Source organism: Elgaria multicarinata, chromosome 2 (assembly GCF_023053635.1).
Source record: "Elgaria multicarinata webbii isolate HBS135686 ecotype San Diego chromosome 2, rElgMul1.1.pri, whole genome shotgun sequence".
Classification (NCBI taxonomy): Eukaryota; Metazoa; Chordata; class Lepidosauria; order Squamata; family Anguidae; genus Elgaria; species Elgaria multicarinata.
Genome location: NC_086172.1, coordinates 12997266 through 13012642, shown reverse-complemented (window position 1 = coordinate 13012642; position 15377 = coordinate 12997266).

Below are 15377 nucleotides of genomic sequence, written 5' to 3'. Positions count from 1 at the left end.
ACTTCTCAGACTTCAAAATTGTCTAAGCCTCTTGGGTTCCCCACAGTCCAATGAGGCACCATACCTCTGGCTCAGTCCAGGACTGCGAGTGCACTCTCTTTCGTTTCTGCCCATCAGCAGATCCCAAAAACAATAAAATGGGCAAATACGAATAAGAACAGAGCCCAACAGCAGATACCTCCTCAGGGGCGCCTTCATCCACAGGGATGGGAGGGTGGGAGTGCTCTAGTGGTTCCTCAGACCCCTCATCCGAATACAGAACTTGGGAAGCTGAGCCTTTGCCCAACATGCCACCAGGAAAGGTGGTCATCTCAAGGCTGATGTTCGCTGAGCTGAAGTAATTGGGATGCAATCAAACTAGATGCCAGAAACGGTTATTATTATTATTATTATTATTATTATTATTATTTAGCTCCTAATAGCTCCTGTATTTTATGCTTGCTGTTGTTCTCCGCCTCGATCCAATCGGAGAGGCGGGTAAGAAATAAATTATTATTATTATTATTATTATTATTATTATTATTATTATTATCATCATTTATATACTGCCCCATAGCCGAAGCTCTCTGGGTGGTTTACAAAAGTGCAGCAGCGGTAACACCAGCACGGTAACTGCCTTAACACTTCCACTGAGTAGTAATTTATTGACAGGGCAATAATAGGAAGGGAGGCAAACCGGAGAGGACACCCAGAGGTTTTTTTTGGGGGGGGGAGTAAACATTCTGGATGACCAGCACACGTGCTCATTAGACTCTTCCTCTCACAGCTGGGATAATCTCCTGCAGTGGTACAGTGTTTAGGCTGCTATTGCCAGTGTGAGAGGCCCGCACCTTGCACTCTCAAGGCTGCTGCAGAGATACAAGCAGCGCGGGACTACGGGAAGCCTAAGTTCCCGCTCGCAGCTCAGGTTTCTCCAACTGAGTGTGCACACACACCGAGGAGGTGTGCCTTCCCTGGTGGTGTCATTGGTTGCTGGGGCAGCCCTATGCCTGCTGAGCATGACGATGGGCACATGGTCTTCCTTAGTTGTCCAGGTTCATGTAAAGCAGCCTTCCTCAACCTGGGGCGCTCCAGATGTGTTGGACTACAACTCCCAGAATGCCCCAGCCAGCTCGGCTGGCTGGGGCATTCTGGGAGGTGCAGTCCAACACATCTGGAGCGCCCCAGGTTGAGGAAGGCTGATGTAAAGGATTTGGGGGATATTTGTGAAAGAAAAAATAGACCTTGTGGATTCTTCTGGACAAGAGACCAGTGGCCTCTGGGAAGTGGTGTCTGGGAGATACAGGTGAATGGGTAATTCTAAGCTACAGCTATTTCAGAAATAATTAATATGACTTTCGTGATTAGGAGGGCAAACCAGTTCAACTCAGCTGGTAAAACTATCATCTGAATACCATCTGCTACCTCAGTCAGGAAGCTCAGGGGAAATAATGAAAACTGAAAACAAAGCAGAGTGTGATACCAAGCGCCTAGAGGCAACTTTCATCACGTTGTGTGTCAGAAGATGTTGAAAGTTGCCTCTAGGCGCTTCATCTCACACTTGGCCATGTGGAACATTGGGGTTCTCTGCCTTTAGTTAAAACAGTTCACCAAACCTTGAATTTTGTGTATAACTATTCCTTTATTTCTATTTTAAAAGCATAAAAAAATGCTTTGGAGCTATTATTTTAACGTCTTCTGCAAGCTCCTGACCTTCATTCCACTTTACTGCTGTTTCATGTGGGACAGTGGCTACCAGAATTGGCCTCCTAATGCTTTTTACAGTGGCACGTTCTTGTAATTACTATTCCTGCTCCTAATGTACCAAGCAATGTGGATGGTGGCAGGAAATTCTCACTTAGGGCACAGAGGTAACTCTGTGCCCTTTTCCTTGGTCTCTTCCTTGGCGTGAGCAAAATATGGGTTATCCAAAAATGTAAACCCAGGAAAAACAACCCTTCATACTATCAGCAGTACTATAAATGGACAGTGAACTATAAATGGAACAAAATGAATTTTGTTCAATAAATCAGCAAAATATATGTTTTGCAGGTAAATGAAGACATGTACGAGAGACACTCTTATTATTACTACACCGTTATATCTGAATTACAGGCCAGTAATTAAAAACCATTGGAGTTGCCACTTTTTAAAGGTTCTATTCCTCATCTGAAATTAAATGCTTTATTGTTACCTTTCTAATCTGTAGCAGCCTAAATTGATTAAGCTGTACCAATTCTCCCATCCTGGAGCTTAACTTCCATTCCTTGTTTTGAACTATAACATTATTTCTGTATCAGAAAGGTGATGTTTGCCCTGTCCTGGACAGGGTTGCCCTCTCTCTAAAGGATCGGGTCCATAGTTTGGGGGTGCTCTTGGACCCAGAACTGTCACTTGAGGCACAGGTGAATTCAGTGGCAAAGAGCACCTTTTATCAGCTTAGGTTGATATACCAGCTACGCCCTTATCTGGACAGAGATAGCCTAGCTACAGTTATCCATGCTCTGATAACCTCTCGCTTGGATTACTGCAATGCGTTATACGTGGGGCTGCCTTTGAAAACGGTCCGGAAGCTTCAGCTGGTACAAAACAGGGCAGCCCGTTTACTAACAGGGACTGGCCGGCGAGATCACATTACGCCAGTCCTTTTCCAGCTTCATTGGCTGCCAGTCCAGGTCCGGGCCCGATTCAAAGTGCTGGTATTGACATTTAAAGCTCTAAACGGTTTGGGCCAGGTTATTTGAAGGATATGTACCTGCCCGGACCTTAAGATCATCCACAGGGGCCCTTCTCCGTGAGCCCCTGCCAAAGGAAGTGAGGCAGGTGGCTACTAGGAGGAGGGCTTTCCCCGCTGTGGCACCCCGGTTGTGGAATGAGCTCCCCAGAGAGGTCCGCCTGGCACCTACACTGTACTGCTTTCGTCGCCAGCTGAAGACCTTTTTATTCTTTCAGTATTTTAACACTTAATTTTAACTTAAATTTAAATTTTACTGTTCTAACTCTGTAATTTAATCTTATATCAATGTTGTTGTGTGGTTTTATCCTGGTTATGCTTTTTATACTGTATTTTGTAATTGTGCTGTTGGTTGGTTGTTTTATTATGGTTTTAACTTTTGTGAACCGCCCAGAGAGCTTCGGCTATTGAGCGGTATAAAAATGTAATAAATAAATAAATAAAGCTAGGAAGTGTGTCTTATTTACCTTCAAAGGCAGCCACTGGAGGCAGGTGACTACATGAAGAGGCTGTAGTCCCAGAGCCAGACCAGGATTTATTGACCCCAGCGAGTGCAAAAGCTTAGTGAATATTTTTTGTTTAGGTATGACAGAAGTGTCTCAGAAAAGTGAGTCTTACAAAATTCCGGTGGTGGTGGTGGCTGTGTGATGACATCATCAATATGGCTGCCACACTATTATGTAGTTGCCACATTTAAATATGCATAATTTCTCACCCGTTTATGCTACAGAGCTGATTTTTTTCTGAAATGTTTCAAATTTAATGACAAATACTTTCTGTAATTACACAGTGTGTTAACTACATTAGTTTTTGAGATAATTTCATTTGAATGTATAAAATCAGTGTTCACATCGGTTATGTGTGACGTTTAACCACGATTTACTCAAAAACTGTATGACTTTCGAAAGAATACTAAAAGACAAAAAAGTTGCATTTTTAAATTAGGATTAAGATAATGTATAATAACATGGGGTTTACCCCAATGCTTAGGGAATTATGAGTGATATCTCATTATATGTCCACTTTCTCAGGATTGTATGTTTTTACAGTTTATCATACAGGAGTTTCCTTTCAAAAGTATCCACCCTAAATAGCTCTCGATCTGATGCACAGATCATTTTTGAACATATTCAAAATGTTCTTTACAAAATGCGATTTTTACAGTTGAACATGTTCAAATGTTTACAAAATTTCAAACGGGATGAGTAGACCACCGTACCATTTTATGTGGTACCTGCCATTTTCCAAGTACCAGCTGTGTCCAAAAAATATTCACTAAGCTTTTGTACTCTTCGGGTAAATAAATCTTGGTCTGGCTTGGGGCTACTGTTCCTGAAGCCAAGGAAAGGACCACAGGGAAGATGGTTTGGGGCCTGAGTGAAAGAGAGGGTGGGAGAATTCTCAAGCTAAGAGAGAGGCTTAATTCTCACTGAGAGATTCATCCCACGTACACTTTTGTTCTGGTTTACCCTCGAATTATCTCATTTCACTTATATAGTGCTTACATAGCGCTTACATAGCGTATGAAAACTTGTAAACTTACACCTCTGCTGTAGCGTATTTGGGGAGATCCGTTGAGGTTCACTCACATGTGTTGTTATCCCCACCCCCCAGATCTTCTTTGTACCTCCTCCTCCTCCCGTTTATTGGTTATTTGAAGTGGGGACAACTCCCTCTCAGACAACAGGGATTGGGGTTTGCTTCTCTTGTTACTGAACACCAAAGTAGAACGTTACATAAGATTGCAATCAACTCTTTTGCATGCTTACTCAGGAAATAAATCCCATTGAGTTCAATGGAATGCATTTCCAAATTAGAGCCCCTCGGATTGCAGTTTTAATTTTTGCAACTTTAAAAAGGGGAAAAAAGCGGGGTGGGTGGCTGGGGTGGGGGAGCGAAGTGAGGTAGGAAGTGGCCATCTCAACTTCCAGTGTACGGAGGAGGAAACTTCAAATGCAGCGCCAGGACCTCCAATGGCAGAGAAATTGAGAGGGAAATCACAGTTAGTGAGAGGATTAAGCCATCCTTTCCCATGTGGGGGCTCCCAATAAAAACTGGACCAACCCCATTGTTTAAAAAAAAGAAAAGAAATAAAAAGGTAGGGAGATGCAGGATCCCCACCCCCAATGGAGAACGTTTCCATCTCTGCTTCCCCCTGTTTGTGTCTCCTGCCATCCCCCACTCAGCTTCACATGCTCAAAGGAATGGAAGTACGATCTGTGTCCTTCCCCCACCAACTCCCATTCAAATCAGAACAAGAACAACACATGTTTTTAAAGAGACAAATGAATAAGGGAAGGAGCCCCACCCCCATGGAGAGCAAGGAAGGGGTAGGGGAACAGGGCAGAGAAGGATGGAAAAGGACACACACACACACACACTAACAGGATTCAGAAACAGCCAAAGGACTTTGCTTGAAACTGACAAGACATTTGGGTGAAACTGACCAGCCTTGTATTGCTTTGAATAGCGCTTTTCGGACCTACGGATACTCCTTTGCAGTGGAAAACTATAAACTGTAAGGGTTTAAAGAAGGAAAATTTTAAAAATCATATATAATCAACGGATGAAACAATCTGATTAAAATTTGGTATACCAAAAGCCCTCCTTAAGACCTTCCACTGTGCCAATTTGGATTTCTTTATCTTTAAAAATGAGGGTGCTGCTGGCAAGGAGGGTGCATTTTCCACATGCTTTGAAGCAAAGGCTCCGTTAAAAACACACACAGATCTAAAGAGTCTCTCTCCCCACCACCTTCCTTTCCTCACTCACAGTCCTGTATATATGTGGGTGAGAGTTGTTGCTGTTGCTTTTTGCTAGTTAAACTGGGATTAGCTGGTCCAGTTTCCCCTGCAAGGAGAGAATGGGGATTTCGGAAGCAGGAGAAGGAAAGGTTTTCAATTGGCACACCCCTATTTTTTGTCAGCAATACCCCCCCCCTTTGAAACCACACCCACAAAACAGCGCAATGAAACAATGTTTGAAAATACATGTTAAAGTTTGAGCGAAGTGCTTTTGCATGACCAGACGAACCAGACTTTCTGCACACCAAAATATTTTGCTACGAGGGGCAGAAGAACCACAATCACAGCAGGACATAGTTGACGTCATCGGAGTCCTTTGCAGGGAAAGCAGACTATAACGTCAGCGTCATTTGTGTCCATTGCATAGAATTCGCTGCAGCAGCACAATATAAGGCTGGTGGGATGAAGCTACAAGGTAGTAAAGCTGTGTTTGGGCCCTACCACTTCAGTGTACTGGGGGTGGGGTGGGGGTTCACATCATGAAATGTTCTTCTCCAAACCACACCAACCCCTCAGAAGCCACATATAGAAAAGTAGACGCCAGGGAGAAAGGATAGCTCAGCCTTTTCCCTGACATGCTGGTTTTTATATGGAAAACCCAGAGCCTGCTACAACAGCTACAGCTGTTGAGTGATTTGAATTCCATCCCTCTTGGACAAAAAATGTTTTTTCCCCACAAACCTGGTCACTGTTATCTTTCAAGGAAGGACCAGCCTGGCTGAGGCGCTGGAGTAAGCTGTACAGATATAAGAACTTTAACACTATATAAAAGAAAGTATTTTGTCAATCTGATAAAGTGACAGGAAATGAAAGACATACCTAGAGAACTCAGCAGCCCAAAAGTCAATCTGTGACATTATCACTTGCCTCGCTAATGGAATGTGGGTACATATAACACTCAAAGGTCACACAGTAAAGATTTTATTTTTATGCCTCGTGATTATTTATGCCAACCCCATGAAAGTAATGTTGTGACTCATGTGCTTGAATATAGCTCACTGGCAATCCTGTTAAAAGTGCCTAAAATGAGGAGCAAGTATTCAACGTTTCACAGAGTTGGGGGGCGGTCTGCTAGATTAGGTAAAAGGGTATGGGAGAGTAACCCTACAGTGAGTTGACTGAAATATATATTGAAATATCTTATTTGCAGCGATAGCAAAGACAACAAACATGCATGCTATTTTTAGATATCTCCCCTGATTTATGGTACCATTGTTCCTCTTCGGAACTGACACCTCAAAAGCTTTGAGATTTTCAGTCATTTCCCCTTTGTCCTTTCTTAGATATTCAGGTGTAGCTGCTATAACTGAAAGAGAAAGGGGTAGGGAAAATGGAAGAATATAGTTGGCCCTGTAAAGGTAGCCCGAAGGGAACCGGGAACCTCCCCCTCTGTCTCCACTGCCACCACCTTCCCAGAGGCTCTCAGGCACCCAAAGCTTCTGAGGAAGGGCACCAGAATCCTGACCCAGTAGCCCCGGATTTCGCACTGACCAACGAGGCAAGAATATAGCAGTATGAACAGTTGAGATAGAAAGAGTTTATTTACACGGTAGGGCAGGGTATGGTGGGAAGAATATAAAATAAAACACACATGCAGGCAGGTGTCTATCCCCAGGTGTCCTGATGTAGACCTGCAGGCCAGCGCCCTTCCTTCTAACAATGTCATGCACTTTAAAAGTGTCATGCTAAAAAACTACCCAACTACTTAACCCCTGCTACCTAGCTAAAAATGCACAGTCTATCTCATACCTACTCAGTTACCTTGGGAGGTTGTGGGCTCTTCTCCCACACTAGAGGCCTTCAAGAGGCAGCTGGACAAGCATCTGTCAGGGATGCTTTAGGGTGGATTCCTGCATTGAGCAGGGGGCTGGACTCGATGGCCTTGTAGGCCCCTTCCAACTCTGCTATTCTATGATTCCTTCACAGGCCCAACATTTGGAGACATCTGTTGTCTGAGAAAGCCGACAGGAGCTGGGAAGCATCCGGTTTGGGTTAAATCATCTGAAGGAGAAGAATCTGAACATGTTTTTGATTGTCCCAATGTAGAAGGGGAGCAAATAGGCCACAAGAACAGGATAGAACATGATAGCCAATTAAAGGGACTAAAGTGCAACAGGGAAAAGGGGGCACGGCAGAGACATCTGGGGAGTGACACCGTGTATAGGTGTTTCTATGCAAATGCTAGAAGCCTCCAAGCCAAAATGGGAGAATTGGAGTGCTTGGTTTCAAAAGAGAACCTGGACATAGTGGGAATTACTAAAACCTGGTGGAATGGAGAGAACCAGTGGGATTCGGTCATCCCTGGATACAAACTTTACAGGAAGGACAGGGAAGGGCGTACCAGGGGCGGTGTTGCTCTCTACGTAAAAGAGGGCATTGTGTCAAGTAGACTAGACCACTAAACGGAGAAGACTCTTCCACAGAAGTGCTGTGGGTGACAATGCAGGGCCCCAAAACTAATGTAGTGCTAGGAACACGCTATCATCCCCCAGACCAAAATGCTCAGAGTGACCTTGAGATGGAGAATGAAATCAGGGATGCCTCCAAACAAGGAAGAGTTGTAATAATGGATTGACTGGATAAATTCATATTCCAGTCAAGACAACGAGGTTAAATTTCTTGATGTCCTAAATGACTGTGCCCTGGAACAGTTGGTCATGGAACTGACCAGAGGGGAGGCAACCCTGGACTTAATCCTAAGTGGTGCTGCCCAAGACCTAATACAAGATGTAATCGTAAAAGTGACCACAGTGCTATCAAATTCAATATAAACTTAAGTGGGAAATTGCCCAGGAAATCCAACACATTTACACTTGACTTCAAAAGAGGAAACTTCTCTAAAATGAGGCCACTAGTGAAAAGAAAGTTGTAAGGGAATCAAGAGGGTTAAATCCTTGGAAAATGCACAGAGCTTACTAAAAAACACAATAATAGAAGCTCAACTAAAATTTATTCCACAGGTTAGGAAAGGTCGCACCAAGTCCAAGAAATCACCAGCATGGTTAACAAGCAGCGTCAAAGAAGCTACTGTAGAAAAGAGGGCTTCCTTCAAAAAAGGGAAGTCTTGCCCAAGTGAGGAAAATAAAAGGAGACACAAGCTTGCACAAAGGAGATGCAAGCAAACAATAAGAGATGTAAAAAAGTATTTTGAAGAGCACATTGCTAATAATATCAAGGCCAACCATAAAGAATTCTTTAAATATAACAGAAGCAGGAAACCAGCTAGGGAAGCAGGTGGACCGTTGGATGACAATGAGTTAAGGGGGTACTAAAGGAGGACATGGAAATTGCAGAGAAGCTGAATGAATTCTTTGCATCGGTGTTCACTGCAGAGGATACAGGACAGATGCCTGTGCCTGAACTAATGTTTTCAAGAAGGGAGTCTGAGGAACTGAGGCAAATAGTGGTGACTAAAGATGAAGTTCTCAACCTTATTGACAAATTGAAAGCAAATAAATCATCAGGCCCAGATGGTATCCATCCTAGAGTTCTCAAAGAACTCTATTATGACATGGTGGACTTCCTCACAAAAATATGCAACATGTCCCTAAGCTCAGCCAATGTACCAGAGGACTGGAAGATGGCCAATGTAACACCAATTTTCAAAAAGGGATCCAGGGGGGATCTGGGAAATTTCAGGCTGGTTAGCTTGACATCTGTTCCAGGTAAATTGGTCGAAAGACAAAATTAAAGACAAAATTAGTAAGCATATAGAAGGGCAAGTCCTGCTGAAGAAGAATCAACATGGCTTCCAAAAAGGCAAGTCATGTCTCACTAATCTGCTAGAATTCTTTGAGGGTGTCAACAAACATGTAGATGGGGTGATCCAGTGGGCATTATTTACTTGGACTTCCAAAAGGCTTTTGATAAAGTCCCCCAAGAAAGACTCCTAAACAAACTTAGCAGTCCTGGAATAAGAGGAGAGGCCCTCTTATGGATCAGTAACTGGTTAGAGAACAGAAAACAGAGAGTAGGAATAAATGGTCAATTCTCCCGATGGAGGGAAGTAAATAGTGGGGTCTCACAGGGAAGAATGTGTTTCAGGTAATCATTCAGAATCAGACTCTGAAGTAGAAGAGTCGGCCCCAGACACAGACCAGCCTGTACCAGTGGGAGAGACAGGTCTCAAGCGTTCTCCTCCCACTGGTCCTGATCTCTCTCCAGAGCTTCTCTCCTCAAGGGCAAATCATACAGAGGCAGCGGGAAGCCAACATTCTTCCGAAGGAGGGAGCACTGAGAGGCTAACTGATCCTAGGGTGCGGCGCAGGCAAAAGCACACAGAGTGGAAGGGAGGCGAGAGAAAGTCAGTCCGGCTCACATCGCGTCTGAAGCCGCATCAGAACTAACGCCTTTTGGGAAAAGGCTTTCCGTTCTCCTTGAAATGACAATGGTCATGCTTAGTTTGCATAGTTTTGCCTAGGGAGAAGTTTCCAAGAGATTAGACCCTCTTCAGGTGGGAAGAGATGTTTATTGCTTCAATAAAGCTTTGTAGATAACTTAGCAGGCCTCGTTTTTTGTCTCCTAAGAAGGTAGGAGTTGTTGTTGTTTTTAAAGAAACACGACACATTCTCTACAAATTAGCAAAATTTTATTTTCTTCTAGCAGACTTCCGATGACCCATAGTAATTTTATAATATCAAGAGGTTTATTCTTGTCTTTGTGTGACTGACTCCATGCTATTTTGCACTCATGTCCACTTTACCCAATTGTAAAGCCAATCAATATTTTTCAAGTGCAGACTGTTATTATAATCATTTATATAGTTCCTGCAACAGTTATTAAATATAGTTCCTGCTTATCCCCCCTACAGACTGATAGCAGAAGTTTAATAATTCATTAATATTTATTGACATGAGCATACGACGCAGTCATCCGATCTTCTGTAAAACATTCCTTAACCTGAAGTGCAACTTTATCCAATAATGATTAATTGTGTAGGGGATGTTGGTGTTGTATACATAGATTTGACATCAGAAAGGGCAATATTCAGAAATCGGTGAGAGAATATTCCGTTATCTTAGGACACTCTAGTCTCAGGTTCTTTGATACATTAAAGCACTTAAAAGGAACTGATTTACCAGGCACATTACAGGCCATCAAACTACCCAAATATCCCCACAGAGTTTTGTCCCTTTGGCTTCTGGTCTTTTCCTGTCACTTGAGTGTTTAGATCCTCTTCATCTTCCATTAGGTGGTTGTCCAGAAACAATGATTTCCCAATTTTGATTGCAGAAATCTGGCCAGTTTGGAAACTGAGCTACAGGTTACTAGGGATGTGCTCCGCTCCGATTAGAAGCGGAGAATCAGAAGCGAATTGGCCTGCTCCGCCTTGCCCAGAGGCGGAGTAGAAGCGGACCGGGGACCCGTAGAAGCACAGCGAAGAGAAGCGCCCATACACGGAGCGCTTCTCTTTTCGCGGACCGATCCGATCGCCATTTTGAAAAATTTTGCCTATAGGATTGCATTGCGGAAAAGAATAGGGAATAACTGTGTTGTTTTTTAAGCTATCTTTCTGAAACTTCTTGTGCTTAGAGAGTCGTGGCTGGGGGTCATTTTGAGCCTACTTTCAGCTCTCTGCATGCTGCGGTTCGCTTGCTAGAATTTTTGGGAAAATCGGGTAAAACAGCGGGAAAATGTACCTTTTTCGAAGGGCTGAGGGGCAGAGTCAACTCCCGGTCATGATCACATGATCCCAAAGTTGGAGGAGGGGATAGGCAAAATGGGTAACTTGAGATTCTGGGAACTTCTCTTTATTAGTCTGAACGGACTTTTCCCAGTGTTTTTTAAAACAGTAGCCCCACCAAATGCACAAACACAACCTGAAATCATATACTAAGCCAATAATAAGAGATAGAAAACACAGCACTGCTACCCACCCTAACTTTGGGGAACAACTGAATAGATGTGGTGCAAGGGGATGAGCTCCCCTAGGGCATGTGGACGTGCCCAGTGCACTCTCCTGACCTTGGAGGATCATCAGAGTCCTCCAAAGGTAAATCACTGGAGAGAATGCCTATCATGAGTTGAAGTGAGCGTTTGCTTCTTAAAGACTGGTACCTAGACAGGACCAGTCAAATTGGCAGATGATTCCCCCTCCCCTTGGGCACGTCCACTCCCCTCTTACTGGTAAAAGACAGATATAGCCTTTTAAAAAAAATTCTTCTTGTTGTTTATTCAGCAACACTGCTGCTTTTAATTCCGCCCCTCCTTTGTTTGTTTATTTATTTATTTATTCCATTTTATATGCATTACTGGCTTTGAAACTATCCTTGGCTCACTTCCTTGTGCCCCCAGAAATGTCTGCTGCCTGCCTGCCTTCCCTCCCTCCTCCCCTGCCCACCTCGCAGGGATGGTTTTTGTGTGTCTTGCTTTGACTCAGGGGAGAAGTCCTTCCTGTGCTCAAGTTCCAAATCAATTTTTCAAGTGTGGAAGAAGATTAATATTTAGGTTTATCTCTACTCCCCAATTCATGGCATGTTGGGATTTCCTTTGAAATGGGCCCATTGAGCTGTCTGCAGCTTTAAATCCCTGAGATACTGGGGTGTCCGACTTTCATAAATTCCCCAAAAATCAGGGGATGATGGGATTGGCTTAAAACTTGGTGTCCATGTGGACACATGGATAAGCTCTCATGGGACCGAAGGTGAGGTTTCTGACGTGCAAATTGACGTAGTTGTAGCATGGGACTTGATTTGGGATGAGTTAAAAGGTTAGAGCCCCGCCAAAAATCAGGGGATGATGGGATTGCCTTGAAACTTGGCGTCCATGTGGACACATGGGTAAGCTGTCGTAGGACCGAAGGTGAGGTTTCTGACATGCAAATTGACATAGTTGTAAAATGGGACTTGATTTGGGGTGAGTTAAAAGGTTTAAGCCCCGCCACAAATCAGGGGATCATGGGATTGCCTTGAGTCTTGGCGTGCATGTGTATCCCTGGATAAGCTATCATGGTGCCGAGTTTGACATTTCTAACATGCAAATTGACGGAGCTATCGAAAGGGGTGTGAATGGGGTGCCCGATTTTCAAAAATTCCCAAAAAATCAGGGGATGATGGGATTGGCTTGAAACTTGACGTGCGTGTGTATACCTCCATGAGGTGTCATGGTGCCAAACTTGAGGTTTCTAACTTTAATAGAAAAAAGTTGTATACTTTTTTAGCTTTCAATGCAAGCCTATGGGGGGGGGGAAACGGAGCTCCAATCCGGATCCGGAGCTCCGCAGCGGAGCGGAGCGGACATAGGCGGAGCGGGGGCGGAGCGAAGCGGCCCAATCCGCAAATCGCGGATCTGGAAGAGAAGCGGAGCGGGGGGTCCGTGCACACCCCTACAGGTTACCATGTCTGTTTTGCTGATGAACAACTTTGTACAAAGTCTGCTATAGTTTATTTCTGGGTTTCATCAGTCTTAGCGCTAATTTTTGATAATATAATCCGGCACAAGCCAGAGCAGTTTCTTAATGCTAAAGCCTCACATAGTTCCCCGGAGTCTGCATTCTGTTCTATTGTCTTTGAAATCCTCTGATGGGTACATAGGGTGACAAATTTTGTCTTGCTGAATGAACCCTATTTTCTGCTTGGCTTAATGAGATACTTTACATTCACTCCAGCCTGGCCCTTAGGCCAGTGGAAGCTGGTGGCTCCTATGTCAGTGGGGCAGTGAAGCTGCACTGGGTTTCAGTCAGAACCAGGCTGAACTCTAAGGTGCTGAATCCTATCCCAAAATGCAATTCAGTGCCTTGGATAACTCCTTTAGACTTCTGACTAGGGTTGCCATATTCTGAATCCACAAAACCGGGACAATTTTCTTTGAGGTGTGTGGCTTTTCTTTTATTTCTCCCCTCTCTCCTTTCCTCTCCTTCACCCCCATAAAACTCTCTTTCTTCCCCACAAATAGCCCAGCAGCTCTGCCCAGCGCTCACCCTAAAGCTGTGACTGCAACCAGCCAAGCTCACCAACCTCTTTTGCATTGCATGGGACTCAGGCAGCCTGAGGAGAGCACGTGCGCCTTTCCTTGCTGTTGGCCCTCTTCTATGCAGCCGCAGGTGCGGTAAGGTGAGTTGCGGTGAGTGACTGAGCTGAGCGTAGGGAGGAGCAGTGGTGTTCTGGAAAAGGTGCCAGATTGATGCATCTTTTTCTCTGCTGCTGCCACTCCACTGAGCAGGCTCAAGGCACCATTTCGGAGGTTGGAATTTCTCCGACCAGCTGGACCAGGAATCCAGGATTCTTGACTGACCGGCTGGGACATTTTGGAAATGCTTGGAAACCGTGACATTCTTGGTTTTCCGGGACATATAGCAACCCTACTTCTGACTGGTTCTAACTGAAACCCAGAGCAGGTTCACTGCCCCACTGACATTGGAGCCACCAGCCTCCACTGCTTTAGGCTCAACCCTGAGGCACTAGAAGCAGCCAGCCACACTCCTGACCAACTAGGACTTAACCTCTGCCCCCAGCGGACACCAGTAGGTGTTCCTACGTCAACCATACCAGGCTCCACATCTATAGTCCACGTGCACATTCTCAGTCAACTTTTATAAGGAGCTACAAAAAAAGAAAAGCGAGGAGGAGAAGACATTTCAATTTTTTTCCAGGGTGTTTATCTAGCAACATGGCTCTTTGAGGGGAAATATTTTAAAAAGCCAGTTCTTTGTACTATGTGAGGGGGGGGGGATGGCGGCAAAGGGAAATGTGTTAAAAGACGGGTCTGGAAAACACAGGGCCATGTCTTTTGTTGATGCAAATCAACATTTATTTCATTGCAGTCATTCTGACACTCACTAGCTAAGGAGTTTACCCCAGAATGTTTCCTGTACTCTGTGGTTATGGTTTATGCTTTAAACAGTTTTCAGCTGGGGTTTATAGGAGAGAAATAATTAAATGCAGCCCATCACAGTATGAGTCCGTTTCCGTCACTCTTGAAGTTAGAACATTTCTTACTTTTATGCTTTGGTTTATTTCTCTGATACCACCTGGGTAATTTCAACTGGATTAATTAACATTTCTGGCAGGACCTTAGATGTGGAAAAGGGAGGGAGGAAGAGCTTTCCTGTCTTGTTAGGGTCTGTTTGCTATAACGATGCCTAAAGCTTCAAGGCGGAGCTTCAGTCACGGCAGCCGTCTCCCTGGGAATGGAGTCTCCTTGATTTTCGCCATAGCCAACAAGAAATGTTACATCTACCACCGAACTGGCAGGGTGACAAGGGCTTGGAGGACTGGGGTACCAGATTCTTCTTCAAACGTGTCTTGATCTATAAATGAAGGCAACTGGATCTCTCTCTTGACTCTCTGCTAGAATACCAGCTCTTAGGATATGACCTATTATTTGCTGTGTTAGTAGAACATCACAAGCTATGTTATGCCAGGTTTGCTGCAATTGTGAGTGTATATTTAGAAGCTGGTTAGTTTAGGGTGACCATTATTTTGGAAACCAAAAAGGAGGACAATATGGCCCCCCTCAAGGAGGCGTGGCCACCCCAACATGCCCAACCCAAGGCAAGGCCAACTTGACATATGTCTAATCATCATCCGTTATAATTACCACCATCACCATCATTATCATCACCATCAACATCTATTATCACCATCATCATTATCACCATGATCCATTATCATCATCATTGTATCACCATCATCATCATCCCTTATCATTATCACCATCATCATTATCATCATGATCTACATGGCTGAGGGGGATGTGCTGGGAACCCTGGGCTGTGCTGGCCCAGCCGCCCACCCGTGCAGCGAAATCCAAGACTCCCACGCCTCCCGGCTGAGGATGGGGCGGTGGAGGATGTCCGCGCTGTAGCTGGCCCAGGCCCAGCCACCCGGGCCAGGCAGCGAAATCTGAGGATGGGGCAGAGG